The 19,243-nt window shown below is 45.9% G+C and overlaps 1 protein-coding gene across 8 annotated transcripts in view; it reads left to right on the top strand.

Annotated features, from left to right (window-relative positions):
• The first annotated feature begins 12,450 nt into the window (after positions 1-12,450).
• The window catches only part of Ezh1 (enhancer of zeste 1 polycomb repressive complex 2 subunit), a 38,418-nt gene continuing 31,625 nt past the window's right edge, over positions 12,451-19,243 (top strand). For 2 of the 8 annotated variants that reach the window (XM_076577657.1, XM_076577656.1), the window contains exon 1: positions 12,812-12,915. The gene's annotated coding sequence lies outside the window, so the exon portion shown is untranslated. Of the gene's footprint in view, positions 12,523-12,811; positions 12,916-19,243 lie in introns of those variants that run through there. The other 6 variants (XM_042282829.2, XM_006992923.4, XM_076577659.1 and 3 more) reach the window with 6 other exon arrangements.

The raw sequence follows: 19,243 nt of genomic DNA, 5'->3' as shown, positions 1-19,243 counted from the left end.
TCTTGCTCAGGGTCGCCGTCGGAGGGCACTTCGGCTCATGAGTTGGTAAAAGGCAAATGGTTAAGCCTCTAACTTAACGGAGTCGTGATTTAAAATGAAGCAGTTTACTTCCAGTATTGAATGTCCTACACAGCATTCTTGGGGCTTGAACGTGTTATGCCCTGTATTATATAACACCCCGGCGCCTGGAGTGCTAGGGGATGATTTCACAGGACAGCTCTGAAGAACAGGAAGGAGACAGCAATCCTGACATCTGTCATGGGGTCCTGGCAGCAGCCTCAAGAGTGCCTGGTATTGGCTGGGCAGTGGTGGTGCACACCTTTAATCCCAGCACTCAGGAGGCAGAGGCAGGCAGATCTCTGTGAGTTCGAGACCAGCCTGGCCTACAGAGCGAGATACAAGACAGGTACCAAAACTACACAGAGAAACCCTGTCTTGAAAACAACAACAACAAAAGAGTCCCAGATATTGAGAGACTAACAGTTCTCAGTGCTGGATGGGTGTTTTCATCCAGTGCTGGGGATTTGTTAGTAGCTAACATTTCTTTTTCTTTTTCTTTTTCTTTTTCCTTTTTTTGGTGGGAGTGTGGAATTTGAGACAGGATTTCTCTGTGTAGTTTTGGTGCCTGTCCTGGATTTAAATTTTGCTCTGTAGACCAGGCTGGCCTTGAACTCAGACATCCACCTGGCTCTGCCTCCCAAGTGCTGGGATTAAAGGTGTGCGCCACCACCACCTGGCATAATGTCAGATTTTTATTCTCAATGGGGAAATAAGATAGTTAAGGTAATAGCAGAGCCAAGATTTGAACCCAGGATAGCTTGACTCTAAGGGCCATGCATAAACCATATGATTTATCACACCCTTCTTACTCCAGACCAAAATCTTATTCCCTAGTGGGTCTTTTTTTGGGGGGGGGGAGCAGTTAAGTAGTTGGAGATTGGTCCCAGGGTCTCCTTCATGCTAAACATACACTCTGCTGTTGAGATATACCACCAGCTCTCTTTACGGAGTTCTGAGAGGAAGACAGAAGTTCCTTTAAGACCAGATGGATTCATCTGGAAACAGACATGTGTGCAAACTGCTTCCTCCTCCCTCTCTGACCCAGGCGGGACCATGACATCACATAATAGAAGCTGTTTTTCTGAAAGGAACCCAGGCCAGATTTACAAGAACGACACTGGACAGTGTGACTGAGAAGGACTGTGGCCAAAATGACCACAGCCTACGCCCAGCGACGCTGAGAACACAGCCAGTCCCTCGGCACCTGGGGCTGACTCACTGTCACTCTCAGGATCCAATGCCAGATGCAAAGATTGCTGGGACCCTCGCCCTGTCCCTCATGGCTGTCCTATGAAACCACCCTCAGGAATCCTGCCTCATCCTAGCATCCCAAGAACCTGGATGTCACATAGGAGAGTATACTACACTGATTTACCAAGCCCTGGGGACGCCAAGCAGGATGCCCAAAGCGTCCCACAACTTGATTCCTTTGAAATGTGACTATTAAATGAGGTATGGTAGTAACCCACATTCTAGACAAGGAAGCTGGAGCTCAGAAAAGTTGAGTAACTTGAGGCCAGAGAGATGGCTCCGTGGTTAAGAGCACATATTGGAAGCTTAGTTCCCAGGACCCACTTCAGGCAGCTCCCAACCTCCTGTAACTCCAGCTCCAGGGAATTTGATACCCTCTTCTGGATCTTATGAGTACCTGCACTCTCTCACACACAGACTCACATAGTTTAAAAATAGTACAAATAAATCTTTAATCCCGGTACTTGGGAGGCAGAGACAGGTGAATCTCTGTGAGTTCAAGGCTACCTTGGTCTACATAATGAGTTCAAGGACAGCCAGTGCTATGTAGAGAAATCCTGTCTTGCTGGGTGGTGGCAGGCAGTTCTTTGTGAGTTCCAGGCCAGCCTGACCCACAGAGCTAGTTTCAGAACAACCAAGGCTACACAAAGAAATCCTGTCTTGAAAATCCAACTAACCGCCGGATGGTGATGGCACACGCCTTTAATCCCAGCACTTGGGAGGCAGAGCCAGGCGGATCTCTGTGAGTTTGAGGCCAGCCTGGTCTACAGAGTGAGATCCAGGACAGGAGCAAAGCTACACAGAGAAACCCTGTCTCGAAGAAAAAAAAAAAAAAGAAAGAAAGAAAGGAAGGAAGAAAATCCAACTAACCAACTAACCAAAAAATGACAACAAAACTTGTTGAATGGACAATGAAAATAATAAACAAATCCAAATATGTTAAACAAATATGATGCTAATGGCCCCATACATGCTTAACATACAGCATCTGTAATACAAGCTGAACTAATATGTTTTCCTCACCTGTTCAATGGGTATTATGAATTAAAATGTGTTTAGGTGACAAGTTGACAAGTGGTGGACTTCTGTTGGTGGATCATCATTATCAACTTGGTTAGACTTAGAAGCATCTAGGAGATGCTCAGAGACATGTGTGTTTCTAGAGAGGTTGAAATGAACAGGGAAGACCTAGTGTGAATGGGGGTGGTACCATCCCATGGGTGAGGGTCCTGAACCAAAAAGGAAAGAGAAGACAGCCAACCGAGCACTGGCACTCATATTGCTCTGCTTCCTGACCCTATAGGCAACGTGACCAGCTGCCCCATATGATCTAGAGCGGCTCTCCCCACCATGCCTTTCCTATCATGATGGACCACACCCTCCAAGTGTAAGCCAGAAATGAACCTTTTCCTCTGTAAGTTGATTCTGTCAAATATTGGGTTATAGCAATGAGAAGAATTAGTAATACTGGAGGCATTACAGTTTGAATTTCTTCTACATTTTGAACTCTTGATTCCCAGATGGTGGCACATCCTTGGGGGATTCCGAAAACATGGGGAGAAATGAATGCTGGTGCTCAGTTTTCTCCTTTTTCCCTTTCCCACCTTTTCTTCAGTCTCGGACCCCAGTCCATTTGATGGTGCCATGTGGAATACTCCTTTACACGGTGTGAATATATGTCACTGTGATTGGTTTAATCAAGAAGCTGACTGGCCAATAGCTGGACAGGTAGAGGTTAGATGGGACTGGCAGACAAAAGAGCATGAAGAAAGGGAGAAGTCTTCCGGGAGTCTCGAGGAGATGCAGAGGAAGCAGGAGATGAACTTGCTGTGTGGAAAAAAGGTACCAAGCCACGTGGCAGAGCATAGATAAGAAATATGGGTTAATTTAAAATGTAAGAGCTAGCTAGTAACAAGCCTGAGCTATTGGCTGAGCATTTGTAATTAATAATAAGTTTCTGTGTGGTTATTTGGGAACTGGCTGACGGTACAGTACAACACACATTCTGAATTGTTCTCTCCTCAGTGAAACCTCTCTAGACACATCATCAAAGAAGTAGGTCACTAGGGGAGGGCCTTTGCATCTTATATATGACCCTGCCCATGATTTCCATGCTTCTCTCTGCTTCCTGGTCTACCATGAAGTCAACAGCCTCTGCCACATGATCCAGCCACCATGAACCGGACAGTTCTGTCTCTGCCCTTTCTTTTCTTCTGTGATGAGCTAGAACTGTGAAACTATGAACCAAATAAAATACGTATTTCCTTAATTTGGTTCTATAAAGTATTATGGTCACAGAAATGTACAAGAGACTAATACAGGCAACAATATGAATAAGTTATAAGACATAAAATACTTAGAGAAGAATTTGGCTATAGTCAATGTGTATTATTATTGCTGCTGCTGCTGTTGCGAGCATACTCTTTGGCATTAAGTAGGGTTGGGTGTATATTCCAGCTTCATTGCTTATTTACCTGTGCAAGCCTTTTTTTTTTTTAAAGGCATCTCACCCTTTCAAGTGTGTTTCATATCTGCCGATGGGATGACCTGATGGACCTCACTGATCAGTACAGATAATACATGTAAAAGCATTTGGCCAAATGCCTTGGACTGTGTGAACATACTTGTATCTGAATAGACGTTACCAGGGATGCAGCTCAGTCAGTTGTGGGAAGCCTCAGGTGTGATCTCCAGCACTAGATGAAGCAGGTGAGGTGGGGCATACCTGTAATCCCAACACTGGGGAGGTGGAAGCGGGAAGGTCAGAAATTCAAGGTCATTCTCCTCCATGATATAGCAAGTTCAAAGCCAGATGGTGATATGCAAGACCCTCTCTCGTTAAATAAATTCATAAATGGCAATTTTTTTAAAAAAAATTAAAAAGAAGTGATCCATAATGTGTATCACACATAACAAACAATATGACAGCTATATTTTTAAGATATTTTGGGATCTCTCCAGTCTCATAATTGTGTTTTCATTACATAATACTCCTTTTATTGTAAAGAGTGCAATCAGTTAGATTTAATCTGGGTTGGAATTTCAGCTTTCCTTCTTACCGACATTAGGTCATGAACCATGTGGCAATTTCTCTGAATTCAGTGTCCTTCTCTGTAAATTGAGGATAATAATACCTATTTTTCAGGTATTTTGCAAGGATTACATAGATTTACGTTCTCTATAACAAACTGTTAAATGTTTGAATAAATGTGATTTATTTATCGCGCGCCGCCCCCCCCCTTGTGTGTGTGTGTGTGTGTGTGTGTGTGTGTGTGTGTGAGAGAGAGAGAGAGAGAGAGAGAGAGAGAGAGAGAGAGAGAGAGAGAGAGAATAAGTACCTAGGGATGACAGAGAAGAAGTCAGATCCCTGGAGCTAGAGTTACAGAGTGAACCACCTCATGTGGTTCTGGGAACTAACTCTGATCTGGAAGATTAGTATTTGCTCTTTCTTTGTAGGGGAGGGTTTTGAGACAGGGTCTCATTATGTAGCTCTGACTGTCCTGGAACTCACTATGTAAACCAGGCTGACCTCAAACTTAGAGATCTGCCTGCCTCTGCATCCTGAGTACTGGGATTAAAGGTGTGCGCCACCACTGCCAGGCTGCAAGTTCTATACCTTAGTTTCCTATACTGGGATTACAGATACTTGCTGCCATGCCTGGCTTATGTGTTGTATTTTTATTCATTTATGTACAATATCATGTATAGATGTGCATACTTGTTCTGAAAGAAATCTATAGCTGGGTGACCCGTCCTAACCTCAGTGTGTTACAAAGGATCAACACTATCAGACTATCAGAGGAGTGACCTGGTAAACCAGGAAGGAGAAAAGGGAAGTCACCCAGCCAAGGGGAACTCCCCTTTCCTGCCTGGCTAGGATTTGTTTGTCTTCCACAGAAACTGTTCCCTGTTGATAAGGGGGTCTGTAGAGTGTCTAGCTTTGATTGGCATCTTTAGTACAGAGGAAGTGAGGAGCCCCTTAACTTTCAACTATTTCCCTCTGGATGAGCAGACTGGAGCCCCTAATAGAATCAGTTTCTGGCGCCACTGGTTAGAGCAGAACGCCAGGGAGTGGATCCAGAATCATGATGTCAGAGTTAGAAGACCTCAGAGGAGGGAGGAGGTGGAGAAGTTTAGAGCATGGGCTGAGGAGGCAGAGTGAAGGCACAAATCCTGGCCATGCTACTTTATAGCTGCAGAACCTGGAAGAAAGTTCTAGAATCATGTAAAGCCCTAGTTTCCTCAGCCGTAAAATGAGGATAAGGATATCCCTGGCTCTTAACCGGAGGCAGAGGTAGTCGGATCTCTGAGTTTGAGGCCAGCCTGGTCTACTGAGTGAGTTCCAGGACACCCGGGCTACATAGAGAAACCCTGTCTCAAAAAAAAAAAAAAAAAGAATGTCCCCGACTCTATAGGAAACAAGACAATCCTTGTAAGGCCAGGCACATAATGAGAGCTTGATCATGGTAGGCTGTTGGGCTTTTTTTTTTTTTTTTTTCTTTTTTCTTCAGCTCTGCAATTTCACTTTTATGGTTGAGGCTCCTGATGGCCAGAAAGGAAGCACAGCTCATTAGCTGTCCAGCTGACCGGAGCTACTTCCCAGGCGGGGCTATGCCAAAGGTGTGTCCTGAGAGATCAAGGCCCTGCATTAACTGAGCTGAACTCTGAGAGTCAGATGGGTAGCTCGGCCCTAGCTGTGGGTCTGGACCTTTTAAAGCACCACAGATCAGGGCATGACTCCCTCCCCGTGTCCCCCACCCCCACCCCCCGCCCCTCATCCGCCCCCAACTCTGCACCGAGTAATCTCCCGAAGAGGCAATCTCTTCCTGCTGGAATTATTTATTTTGTAATTAACAAAGGCTGAGGAAGCCCTGTTTATGTTTTGGCTCGGAGGCTCAGAGTTGAAGTTTCTAATAAGCCGTGGACAAGGGTTTATTGTAGGCTTGCTCTTGCTTGCTGAATCAACGCCATTCTTAGGATCCCTAAGCCACCAGGGGCCAGAAGCTGAGTACCTAAGGCAGAAAGTGAGTTTTCTGAGATCAGAGGACAAAGTGTCCAGCAATGGAAAGGCTCCATAACGTCCAGCCCTCCACTCGCTTTGGAACTGTATCGGCCCCTAAGCATTCCGGGAGGGGTCTGGCTGTGTCACCGGTCACACCACGTCCCGGGCAGCAGCCCCAGTTTCTGGTGACCTTCCTGCGGGCGTTTAGGCTTGTGCTTTGCTTTGTTTTCCTGTTTGGTTCCTCACTGCAGGGCGGCCTTTCCCTGCTTCTGGGTGGGAACTGGGGGCGGGAGGGCGCCTCGCTCCCATCCCCACAGCTGTGTTTACACTTCCCTGTTGGGGAAATCTGGGGCCCAATCTTTCCACGGCCCCTCTGTGTCCCCCCCTCCAACACTTGTTATTTGAGATCCCTGGGGGCTTCACAAGGGAGGGTCAGAATGGACTGCGGGGGGGGGGGGCGCGGGAGGGTGGTGGGGGGAGGGTGGTGTCACCATCTGAAGGGAACTCAGGTTGGAAGGGAGGAAAGAACAGTACAGAAGCCCTATTGAGAAGCCTCATCTCTTTCCCTTCCTACCAGGGATTGAGGACTAGCAGGCAATGAGAGGACACTTAGCACTGGCCCATCCCAGAAGGAATTGAGCACGTGATGTGCCATTTCTAATCGCTGGGTTGAACAAAATCTTGCTTTGTGAAGGGGGACAAGAGTTCACAGAGCAGGGAGTTCTCCCCGGCTTCACTGGGGCTGGTGGTCAGAGACAGAGCATGTTAAAACCAATACGATTATCCCGAAATACAAGCAAATTAAAGAGGATTTAAGAAAACAGTCAAGTAAATAACACTCTTCTCCAGGGAGCAAGTTGAGCTGGTATTAATCAGTCGATTTGTGTTGCCAGACTCTCGGCCAAGCCCGGCAGAATGGCTGCCAAGGCCAATGAGGCATTAGGTTTCAGAAATTAAACACATAATTTTATTTTTCCGCAATAGGGGACACTCAGAAAAAGAACCCAAACTATTAGACTACTCGGCACACTGTGTCCAGTTTCTCTCGGCCCCAGAGGCCTCCAATTTAAGAGCAAGATGAGCAGCGAGAAGCCAAAAGTGACACAGTTATTCCTTTCTCTCTGTAGCTTCCTGGGGGTGGGGTCGGGGTGGGGGGTGGGGGGTGGGGAGACTTGGGGCTGGGATCCTGGTTGTGTCTTTCAAAGGTCCAGCTGCTGACCACTGGCCAACAGTTGCTGTGTCCTTGTTGTGGTCCCCCACCCCCACCCCAGGACAAAGACCTAAAGCGCTGGAAAAGAAAAAAGAGGTTCAGAGGTTCAGAAGGAGAGCTGGCCAAAGGCTGGCCGATGGTATCTGGTGGAACAGGGTCAGCTGAGAAAGCGCCTGGTCTCAGGAAAAATACCTGGCCTTGCGCACCGAGGAGGAACACACTGGCAAACAAAATTTCCCCTAGGAACTTCATACTCACTGGTAATGTGGAAAGTTGTTTTTATAGTCCTTCATTGACAAGGATTACTAAACCTATGCTCAGTTCCCATGCCAATTATTGTGAGTAAGAAAGGGGGAAAATTGGAGTTGAGAGTCAGGCAGTGATGGCACCCTCCTTTAATCCAAACATTCAGGAGGCAGAGGCAGGCTGATCTCTGTGAGATCAAGTGAGTTCTAGGACAGCTATTGCTGGAGGGCTTCTCTCCAGGTTCCACCAAGCCCCGCAGTCCCACAATCCACGTATAAAATAATCACTCAGACGCTTATATTACTTATAAACTGTATGGCCGTGGCAGGCTTCTTGCTAAATGTTCTTTTATCTTAAATTAACCCATTTTTATAAATCTATACCTTGCCACGTGGCTGGTGGCTTACTGGCGTCTTTACATGCTGCTTGTCCTGGCGGTGGCTGCAGTCTCTCTCCCTCCTTCTTTTTGTTTCCCCAATTCTCCTCTCTCCTTGTCTCGCCTATACTTCCTGTCTGGTCACTGGCCATCAGTGTTTTATTTATATAGAGTGATATCCACAACAGACAGCAAGGACTGTTACACAAAGAAACCCTGTCTCTAAAGCCAATTAAAAATAAAATGGAGTTGAAAGGGGAAGCTCAGTAAGTCAGCTAGACTGAACGAGGAGGTGGGACTCTGGACTACCCAACTCTCATCCTCGACCTCCACACAAATCTCCCCAACTTCCTTCCTTACCACTTCAGAAACATCCCTATAATCAATTTCCTGTTATCTCAAGTTTTTCTTTCTCAGTCTCGGCTGTTTCTTGGCGAGGTCCCCTCCCTTGGAGTCAGTTATTGAAGGGGTTAAACGCTCCCACTTTCACAACTGAATTTAGGTCCCAGTTCTCTGAGGACAAACAGGTGTCTTTTCCAACAAAGGGCCATTTACCCACAAGGCCCTCACATTCACGGTCAAGGGAGAGAAAGAACACAGAGGATCTAAGTCAGTCTCACAGTACCTCAAGGACAAACCCAGCAGCCCTCTTCTGAGTCACGTCCAAGCTTGTGTAGACATACCCAAAAATGATAAAACTAAGCCTCAGCCAATTGAAAATATACTAACCAATTAGGTAACTGACCCTGAAACTCCCCTTAGTTGTGCTTAAAAGGAGCTTGCACGTCCCTCTAGGGGTCGTGGCCATTTTGTACAGGTGAAGGACCCCACGTGCATGAGGTATAATAAACGATCTTTGTTCTTGCACACTATTTGAGTCGGGCGTCTTCCTTCAGCGGTTCCTCCAACCCTACATTACCGTCAATATGGTGATGGTTCCCACATCTCTCATCGGTCTCTCCGATATTCAGATCTTCGGAACACCTCTTTAGATCACTCACATTATTTTGAGAAAGTCAGGTTCCGCCACAGAGGACAGAAGGCAAATAAACGAAGCCCCTTGCTTAGCCTGCTCACTGTTGAAAGCTTGGCAATGTGTTCTCTTTGATCTCAGCCTCATTTTTTTTCCCCTGCAGCTGCACCAGCTTAAGCACCTGAAGTCCTCCAGGCAAGATGAGGCTGGCCTGTTAGCCCACCCCAGCAAATCAACAGAAGCTTATTCCTCTCTTTGTCCAGGGAGATGTCTGATCTCTTTGGTCAGTGCTGCGTCCTTTCTGCTCAAGAGTCGAAGTTCCACGAAACTTCTCACACATTTGGCTCAGTCTCATTTTGTCGTTTCAATGACAAGAGACTCTGTCTCTGGCAACGCTTCACTAATTATAAATGCAATGCAATGGTTCTCAAACTTGGCTACATGCTATAATTACTTCAAATGTTTTTAAAACTCTGAAAACCCATGCTGTCCCCTAGACTAATTAAACAGATTTTCTGGAGGGTGGGAGGCAGGCCTCTTTAGTTATTTGCATTCTCCAGATAATCTTAGTGTGATCCAAGTTTGAGACCCACATATACAGAAGGCATCAGAAATAAAAGAGAATACAATTGCAAGCTGCAAATACACTATAAAGGAATGCCAGGTGGTGGTGGTGCACGACTTTGATCCCAGCACTTGGGAGGCAGAGACAGGCAGATCTGAGTTCGAGGCCAGCCTGGTCTACAGAGTGAGTTCTAGGACAGCTAGGGCTACACATAGAAACATTTGTCTTGAAAAACCAAACAAATAAAAATAATAATAATAAAAAAAGCAATATTTACTTTGATTGGTTATTGAACAAATAGATATAAGGGGAAAACAGTAAAGTGGCTTTTTTGTTTTTAAAATTTTTTTTATTGTATTATGATTAGTGCGTGTGTATGGGTGAGGGTGGGTGGGTGGGAGTGCGGCAGCCACATGGATGTCTGGGATTAACTTTGTATAGGTGATTTTCTCCTTCCACCTTCATTTAAATGGATAGTCTAGGGATTAGACCTAGGTCACCAGGCCTACACAGAAAGTACCTTTACCCTCTGAACAGTCTCACTGGCTTAGAAACCCAAAGTTTGTATTTATTTATTTATTTAATTAATTAATTTATTTATTTATTTATCTAAGACAGGGTTTCATTATGTAGCTCCAGCTGTCCTAGAACTCACTATGTAGATCATGCTGGCCTCAGACTCACAGAGATCTGTCTGCCTCTGTCTCCCTAGTGCTAGGTGTTAATCCCACTGATGGCGAATAAGACCACTACCAAATTTGAAGCAACTTTTAATTAAATATTGGCCAGGTGGATGGGCTCTGGCTAGGTCCATACCCAGGTTCCCAGGAAATGGCCAAGTCAAGGTTTGCAGCGGCTTAAGATGGAAAACCCATAATTCATTGCATTTCCCATCAGGTCCAATCAGCAGCAAGTGTACATTCTGAAGTATTTCCTGCCTGTGAACCTCCCACCCACCTAGGATCAAGCACATCCAGTGCAGATATGTCCAGCAAACTTGTTTAGGGGAGTGAAAACCTGTGGCTTGTTATCTCCCATACACAATATCCTTCAGCATTTCAGGAACTATCTGTCCTTGGGCTTATAGACCAGAGACTCTTTTTTTGTTTCATGGCTTTCTAAGGCATAGTAATTAAACTTAAAGTGTAACTTTGGCTCTCACACAGGATTAAAGGCATGTACCACTATAACCAGCTCTAAAGTTTTTGATAAGAGGAAAAGAATAGTAGGGGTGGAGAGATGGTACAGTAGTTAAGAGCACTGGCTACTTTTCCTTAGGACCAGGGTTTGATCCCCAGCACCCACATGGTCTCTCACAGTGGTCATCAACTCCAGTCCTGGGCCCTCTTCTGGCCTCCAAGCATCCCTGCACACACATGGTGCGCACATACATACACTCAAGCATACACACCTACACAAGAAAATAAACAAATATTTTAAAATTACCTAAAATTAGTTGAGGTCATGTATTTTTGTCAAGGACATATAGAAGTGAATTTGTGCCCTTTGCATTGCATCATGTTGGGAAGTACTAAGCTGGCGAGGTAGCTTAGGGGGCAAGGGCACTTGATACCAAGCCCGACCTGATGACCTGAGTTCCATCTCTAGGACCCACATAGTGGAAAGATAGAAACATCTTCTGAAAGCTGTTCCAAAGAAGCACCATAGCATGTATTAATGCACACACACACAATTAGACAAATTATAATATTTAAAAAATAACCTGCTGAGGATCTCTCTCATCCCTGGTGATTGATGTTTCTTACCTCTAAAGTTACTATTTCCCTCTCGTAATGTGAAGTATCTTCTCTGGGCAGTGGTGGTGCATGCCTTTAATCCCAGCACTCTGGAGGCAGAAGCAGGTGGATCTCTGTGAGTTCAAGGCCAGCCTGGTCTACAGAGCGAGTTCCAAGACAGGAACTCCAAAGCTACACAGAGAAACCCTGTCAAACAACAACAACAACAACAACAACAACAACAAAGAGGCTAGATGTGGTGGTGCGTGCTATTAAGCCTAGCCTTTAATGTATTTGTAATATTTTGCCTTCCTGTATGTCTGTGCATCATTTAGTGCCTGGTAACTGGAGGCCAGAAGAAGGTGTCGTATTCCCTGGGACTGGAATTACAGATGGTTGCGAGCCTGGGTACTGTGGGTGTTTGGGATTGAACCTGGATGCCGGGCGGTGGTGGCGCACGCCTTTAATCCCAGAACTCGGGAGGCAGAGCCAGGTGGATCTCTGTGAGTTCGAGGCCAGCCTGGGCTACAGAGTAAGTTCCAGGAAAGGCGCAAAGCTACACAGAGAAACCCTGTCTCTAAAAACAAAACAAAACAAAAAGCAGTGTTCTTAACCCTGATCCAACTCTCCAGCTCTGTGGGGAGATAGTTTGATACAAGGTTATATATTTTTAAGTGAAGGGGAGACTGAAATAGGGTAGTCAAGTATATAAGAACTTAGCACCTACAGGTATCTGAGGTGTCGGTAGATGGGAGGCATCAGAATAAAGACATTCTAAGCTGGCTTCAAAAACTTGAGATGTGAGTTGTGTATACACGGTTGGGGATGGTGCATTGCTGAATAAAGTCTTCAGGAAGGTATCCGGTGGCTCCAGGAAGATTTCTCCAGGGCCTTCCTTTTCCTCTTTCAGCGCCACCTAGGAAAGTGTCGCACTAGGGTTGGCACCGAGTTAGCCAAACCACACACCTGCGAAGAAGGTGCTCCACGCACTGAATGCGCACGCGCACGGATGGGGGGGGGGCACGGGGCGTGGCCGCGGCGCAGGGGCGTGGCGGCAGCGCGCAGGCGTCCTAGCGGCGGCTCGCTGCGTCTCAGGATGGAGGGTGAGTGAGTAAACAAGCCCGGGCTGGGCGGTGGGGCCCGGTATCTGCGCGGTGCGGCGCCGGGTCCCCCGGGCAGAGGAGGCGAAGAGACGAGGGCACTGAGAGGAAGCTGAGGGCCACACCATTGCCTGGCCCCGGGGGTGGCGCGACGAAGGGTGCTGTCGCGAGTGGGACCCGGGGCGAGAGCGCGTGCTGGGCTGCTGGGGGCCGCGTTGCGGAGGAGGCGCGCCGGGGGCGGGCCCGGCTGCTGGCACCCGTGGGAGCCTGGGTGCGCCGTGGCGCCTGCCCGGCATCCTGACGCTTGTGAGCAGGAGGGCCAGAGGCCCGGGGTTGAGCTTGCGGTGGCTTTGGGTGATGTTGAGGAAGGGTCGGCCAGGCCGAGACGACAGCGAGGTGAGAGGCTCTCGAGGCACCAAAGTGCAAGGGTTTCGAGGTTCCCAGGGTCGCGCGGCGGCGCTTTCCGCAACCTTTCGCTCCCGGAGCTTGACGCTGATCTAGCCCGCCTCCCTCCGGTTCCGGGTTTGAGTGAGGATTCATCTTCAAACGGGGGGGCTGTCTCTCCCGTCCCCAGAATTCTCTGGAGAAATCAAGCGATATAAATGAACGTGCCCTGAAATAAAAGGCAAGGTGTTGTATTTGGGACATACTTGCCAGGAAGTAAATGTGGGGCAAAACTTTTAAAGGAATTTTTTTTTTTTTTTTTTTTTTTTTTTTTTTTTTTTTGGTTTTTTGAGACAGGGTTTCTCTGTGTAACTTTGCGCCTTTCCTGGAGCTCACTTGGTAGCCCAGGCTGGCCTCGAACTCACAGAGATCCGCCTGGCTCTGCCTCCCGAGTGCTGGGATTAAAGGCGTGCGCCACCACCGCCCGGCTAAAGGAATTTTTTTTAAAGGTTTAATTATTTTACGTGTGTGAAGGTTTTGCCTGTGTGTACGTGTGTGCACTACGTGTGTGCACTACGTGTGTGTCTGGTACCAGAGATCGGAAGATGGCCTCGAATCCCTTGGAACTGGAGTTAAGGATGGTTATGTACCAACCATGTGGGTGCAGGGAACTGAACCCGTGTTCTCTGAAAGAGCAACAAGTGTTCTTAACGGCTGAGCGACCTTTCCAGCCCGTGGGACGAGCTTATTTTGGCTAAAGAAAAAAAAAAAAAAAGTAACCACTGAGATGATGTAGGTGGTGGGGCAAGAAAGAGAACGGATGCAGAGGGATGTTAACGGTGGTGGATGGGAGATGAGAAAATGGTATTGAGCGCCAGTCGGTGGTGGCGCATGCCTTTAATCCCAGCACTGGGGAGGTAGAGCCAGGTGGATTTCTGTGAGTTCGAGGCCTGAATGTTTTTCCAGCCTGAGAAGTAGGAATTCTGCCAGAATTTTTTTGTGTGTTTATTTGTTTTCACCCTTGGAAACCCAGATACGACACTGTATGGGAGATGATCAGCCCTCATGGGACTTGGGTGCATGTTAGGAGAGAAGAACTTAATAGTATAGAAATATGGGATCTGCACTTTGACTGTGGAGGTAGGAGGCGTAGGAGTTCAGGTCAGCCTTGTGAAGGCTAGCCTGGCCTTCATGAAACCCTGTCTCAAAAAAAAAAAAAAAAAATGGAAATGTGTAAACATGGAAGAAAGAATCATTTGTAAAAATGCAAGATTGAATGGGATGTGGTGTGCACACCTTTAATCTCAGCACTGGTAGGCAGGTCTGTGACAGGCAGGTGAAGGTCAGTTCAAGGATAGCCAGAACATTGTAGTGAGAGCATGTCTCAAAAGGAAAAAAAAATGCAGTAATGTTATTGCCAAGGTTTGTGTTTGGGACTGGGCCTGGTGGCGCACACCTTTGATGCCAGGACTTGGGAGGCAGAGGCAAGCAGATCTCTTGAGTTCCAGGCCAACCTGGTCCACACAGAGGTCCAGGACAGCCAGGGCTGTTACGCAGAACAACCCTGTCTTGAAAAAATTAAATAAATAAAAATTTTCAAAAGGTTTATGTTTGGTATGTATATTACAGACCTTGTGAATCAACTTTCAGAGCAAAGGTGTTTGTGTGTCTTACTAATCCGTGTACCCCAAGCACCAAAAACAGTATCCAGCATGTGATGAGAGCTCACTGCACATTGTTTTGAGTAAATAAATAATGAGAAAATACATGTTCCTAATTCTGCCACTGGGAGAGCACATGTAGGCCAGTCATGGGACTTGACGCTAAAAGCACAGCTTTGCAACTTAGTGTGCAGTAACCTTTCCATATGGTGGTTACATTGCTGCCCTTTGAAACAGCTCTGGGTGGAGGAGCCTGGAATTCACATCGGGATTTTACTTTCACAAAGTCTTGTTTTATAAAGTCTTGTTTGAGATTGGGGGGTATAACTCGGGAAGGAAAGACTGGCAGAGAACAAAGGTCTGTGTTAAGGGTGTCCAACTGGTGGATTTGATCCCCAACACTTCAAAAACCGAACCCAACCAAGCCTGCTGTTAAAAAATATTTCCATTCTGAGCCGGGCGGTGGTGGCGCACGCCTTTAATCCCAGCACTCGGGAGGCAGAGCCAGGCGGATCTCTGTGAGTTCGAGGCCAGCCTGGACTACCAAGTGAGTCCCAGGAAAGGCGCAAAGCTACACAGAGAAACCCTGTCTCGAAAAAAACAAAAAAAACAAAAAAAACAAAAAAAAAAAAATATTTCCATTCTGGAACGTCCCAGATGATTTTGTGTGTTTTCTGCATGTGCACATGTGTGTCAGGTTCCAGCCTTCCGTCCCACTAGGTTATCATTTGGCACTCCAGTATTCTAGACCTTAGGGTCATGGGTTCCAGTTTTTGTTATCTTTTTCTTTCTTCCTTTTTTTTTTAAAAAGGTATTTTTGAGACAGGGTCTATCTGTGTAGCCCTGGCTGCCCTGGAACTAGCTCCGTAGAGCAGGCTGGCCTCGAACTCACAGAGATCCCCCTGCCTCTGCTTCCTGAGTATGCCACCACTGCCTGACGGGTCATGGGTTTTGTCACTGTTAGTTGGGTTCTTACACTTCGGTAGCATTATATGTTGTGTTCTTTCTCCTTTATTGCTTGTGTGTGAGCCGGTCTAACTGAAAAGTCTTGTTTTTATCAAACAGTAATGGATAGATAGTCCCTAACATGAAACTTGATGCTGATGTAGTACAGAACCAGCCAAGGCAGGGCCCTGCCTGTGGCAGGCTGCTGTAGCTCTTCTCAGTCAACATGGTACATCTCCAAGCCAGCATTTTCCTCAGTTCCCGGAAATCAAAATAAAATCTCCTCCCCAAACCAACCCTGCTTGGATTTTTGTCACTGTTGTCTCCAGTGGACATGACCTGGTTCTCTTGAACACTAGGAAATACTGATGTTAGAGTTCTTTAGTAAGGATTCCGGTTCACAGCAAACTAGGCATGGTGGTGCACGCCTGTCATCCCAGCACTCATGAGGTTGAGGTAGGAGGGCTCAGGAGTTCAAGGTCATCCATGATTACCTAGGAAATTTGAGGTGAAGTGGACTAGGTGGAATACATGAGATCCTGGTGTGTGTGTGTGTGTGTGTGTGTGTGTGTGTGTGTGTGTGTGTGTGTGTATTGAGACAAGGTTTCTCTGAGTAGCCCTGACTGTCCTGGATCTCGCTCTGTAGACCAGGCTGGCCTTCAACTCAGAAATCCATTCCCCCGCCTCTGCCTCCCAAGTGCTAGTGCTAAAGGCCTGTGCCCCAACACAGCCAGCTTGAGATCCTGGTTTTCAGGAGTGACAGTAGAGGCTTGTTGTGCTCAGTAACTAACCTGGTCCTATGCAAATACTTTGGAGAAGTAGAAGGATGTCATGGGGTTCAGCCTTTTGGCCTTACTGCTTGACCCTGTCATCTACAAATGTGTTGGGTTGCATTCATAAATATCCTGCGATGCAGACAACCTTCCAGCCACAGTGTAATCAGACGATTCTCTCCTGCCCACCTGTTCCCAGACACCTGGCAGCTTCTTTCCAAATAATTGACTCAGAGGCTTAATAGTATTTATAAATGCTTGGTCGATAGCTCAGGCTTGTTAGTAGCTAACTCATACATTTAAATTAACCCATGGTTTTATTTACGCTTTGCTAGTGGTGGTACCTTTATTAGCATGGCACGTTCATCTTCTGCTCCATCTGCATCTGGCTTGTGACTCCAGGCTCTGCCCTCCTTCCCAGCATTCTTAGTTGGGCTTTCCTGCCTAGCTTTATCCTGTTAGCTATTGGCCAGTCAGCTTATTTATTAAACCAATCACAGTGACAATTCTTCACAGTATACAAAAGGATTATTCCACAGCACCACAGGTTGGACACACTTGGATAAATACAGAATGTGCTTACTATCATAATTGAAGATCCTGTCCCATTGTGTTCCTTGCCTCAGTGCTAATTTTAGTATGAATGTTGATGAAATTGAGAATCACTAGAATGACTTCAATACACACACACACACACACACCTGCGTGTGCACATGCGCTCGTGGGTTCTGTTCAGGGTGGGTTTAGCTTCCCATTTCCATTATGAGTTGAAAATGAAAAAACGGGGCTGGAGAGCTGTCTCTGCCGTTAGGAGTGTTTGTTGCTTTTGTAGAGGATCTTGATTTGCTTCCTAGTACCCACATGGGCTATAACTCCAGTTTTGGGGGATCTGACAATGTCTTATGAACTCTGAGGGCACCGGGCCCTCCCATGGCACACATATATGTAGACCAAACACATAAAATAAATCTAAAAATAAATATTAATTAAAAACAAGATGGGCCGGGCAGTGGTGGTGCACGCCTTTAATCCCAGCACTCAGGAGGCAGAGCCAGGCAGATTTCTGTGAGTTCGAGGCCAGCCTGGGCTACCAAGTGAGTCCCAGGAAAGGCGCAAAGCTACACAGAGAAACCCTGTCTCAAAAAACCAAAAAAAAAAAAAAAAAAAAAAAAAACAAGATGGAAAAATTTAAAAGCTATAGTGCTTTTATAAATCCATAGCCTTTCTTACTTTGCTTATTAACTAAATTATTATTAAAATAGTGAAGGGCCAGATGTCTTTCCAGGGGTATGTGTTTTCATTTTTCTTCTAGGGCAACTTGTGTGGTAACCATATGTTTCACTTTGCTTTTTATTTTTGTGTGCATACCTGAGGTCACAGGAAATCTTTCAGGAGTAGTTTCTTTCTCCACCTTGTTGGTTCCATGAGTAGAACTTGTCAGGCTTGGCGGCGGACACCTTTACTAATTTTCCATTCCTACCTGCAGTGTGAGGGTTCTGAATGCTTCTCATACACACTTGTAATTGGTTTTTATCGGCCTTTTCTAATTTAGCCATTCTAGTGAGGATACTTATAATCGCATGTTTTTTTTAAAGATTTATTTTTATTTTTGATTGTTTGTATGTGCATGTGAGTGCAGGTGTCCTTGGAGGCCAGCAGAGGGTGTCAGATCTTCTGGAGGTGGAGGTGGTTGTGTGTGGGTACCGGGAACTGAACTCTGAAAAAAAGCAGCAGACAGTCTTAGCCACTGAGCCATCCTCCAGTCCTTTATTGTGTTTAATTTTCATCTCACAGTGACTAACATGTGGAATCCTTTGTGCATCTGATTGAAATGTTGTTTTTATTGAGCTGAAGTTAATTAGATGAAGACTGAAGCCCCAAACAGAGTATATTTTAGGTTGTCTTCAGTGTGCAATGACAATAATAAAAGGCTTCCAGTAATGAAATGTAAGTGCTGATTGGCTTATGTAAGTAACTAGAAAACGCTAATAGAAACATTATTTTTTATGCACTACCATCTTTGTCTAAGATGAACGACTCCATTTCTCTCCAAACCTGTTCCAAATGCTCAGTTGTTTTCTTCTTTCTTTCTTCTTCTCCTTCTTCTTCTTCTTCTCCTTCTTCTTCTTTTTTTTTTTTTGGGGGGGGGGGTTTGTTTTTACTTTCTGTGATAACCATTGATCAGGATCCAGCTGCTATTTTATCATGTAGCTGTACTTGAAGTGTTGCTTTATTTTATTTTATTTTTATTTCATGTGTATGGGTGCTTTGTCTGGTGCCTGTGCAGGCCAGAAGAGGGCATCAGATGTCCCAGGACTGGAGTAATAGATGGTTGTGAGCTATCCTGTGGGCTCTGGGAATAGGACTCGGGTCTTCTTGGACAGCATCCAGTGCTCCTAACTGTTGAGCCATCTCTCCAGCCCTCTCAAGTGGTTTTCGTTGTTACTGTTTTTTGTTTCTAAATCATACCTATGTCTCCCTACAGTATCTTATTTCTTTCCACATTCTGTGAGGAGCCCTCTGCCAAGTAAACTTTTAGAGACATAGAAGACCCATTAAAAAAGCCAAGTGAAATAAATACTGGCTCATGGGTACTCAAATATCACATAAGTGGGTAAAAGGAGGAAGTGTAGTTTATTTTGTATCATGATTAGTTAAAACTCAAATGCATTTTCGTGTGTGTGTATGTATTCTCCTTGCCAAATAAAACACTTGAGAAAAATGAGATGTGGTACTATCAATTGTTGGATTATTCTGTTACTGTCATCTCTCTCAACAGACTGCAGGAGATAACATTTCAGTTATGACCTCTTCCTTTATTGGAAATACTGGCATTTTTCTGTGACCATTTTCTCTGAGAAATCTAAACGTACGTCATTGCTACCACAACCATCGCTTCACCCCCAGCCCCCATAGCACCACAGCCGTCACTCCCACTCTACCATTACCACCACCCTAAGC

Source organism: Peromyscus maniculatus, chromosome 8 (assembly GCF_049852395.1).
Source record: "Peromyscus maniculatus bairdii isolate BWxNUB_F1_BW_parent chromosome 8, HU_Pman_BW_mat_3.1, whole genome shotgun sequence".
Classification (NCBI taxonomy): Eukaryota; Metazoa; Chordata; class Mammalia; order Rodentia; family Cricetidae; genus Peromyscus; species Peromyscus maniculatus.
The sequence above is the reverse complement of the archived record's forward strand: the minus strand, read 5'-3'. Positions and strand labels throughout refer to the sequence as shown.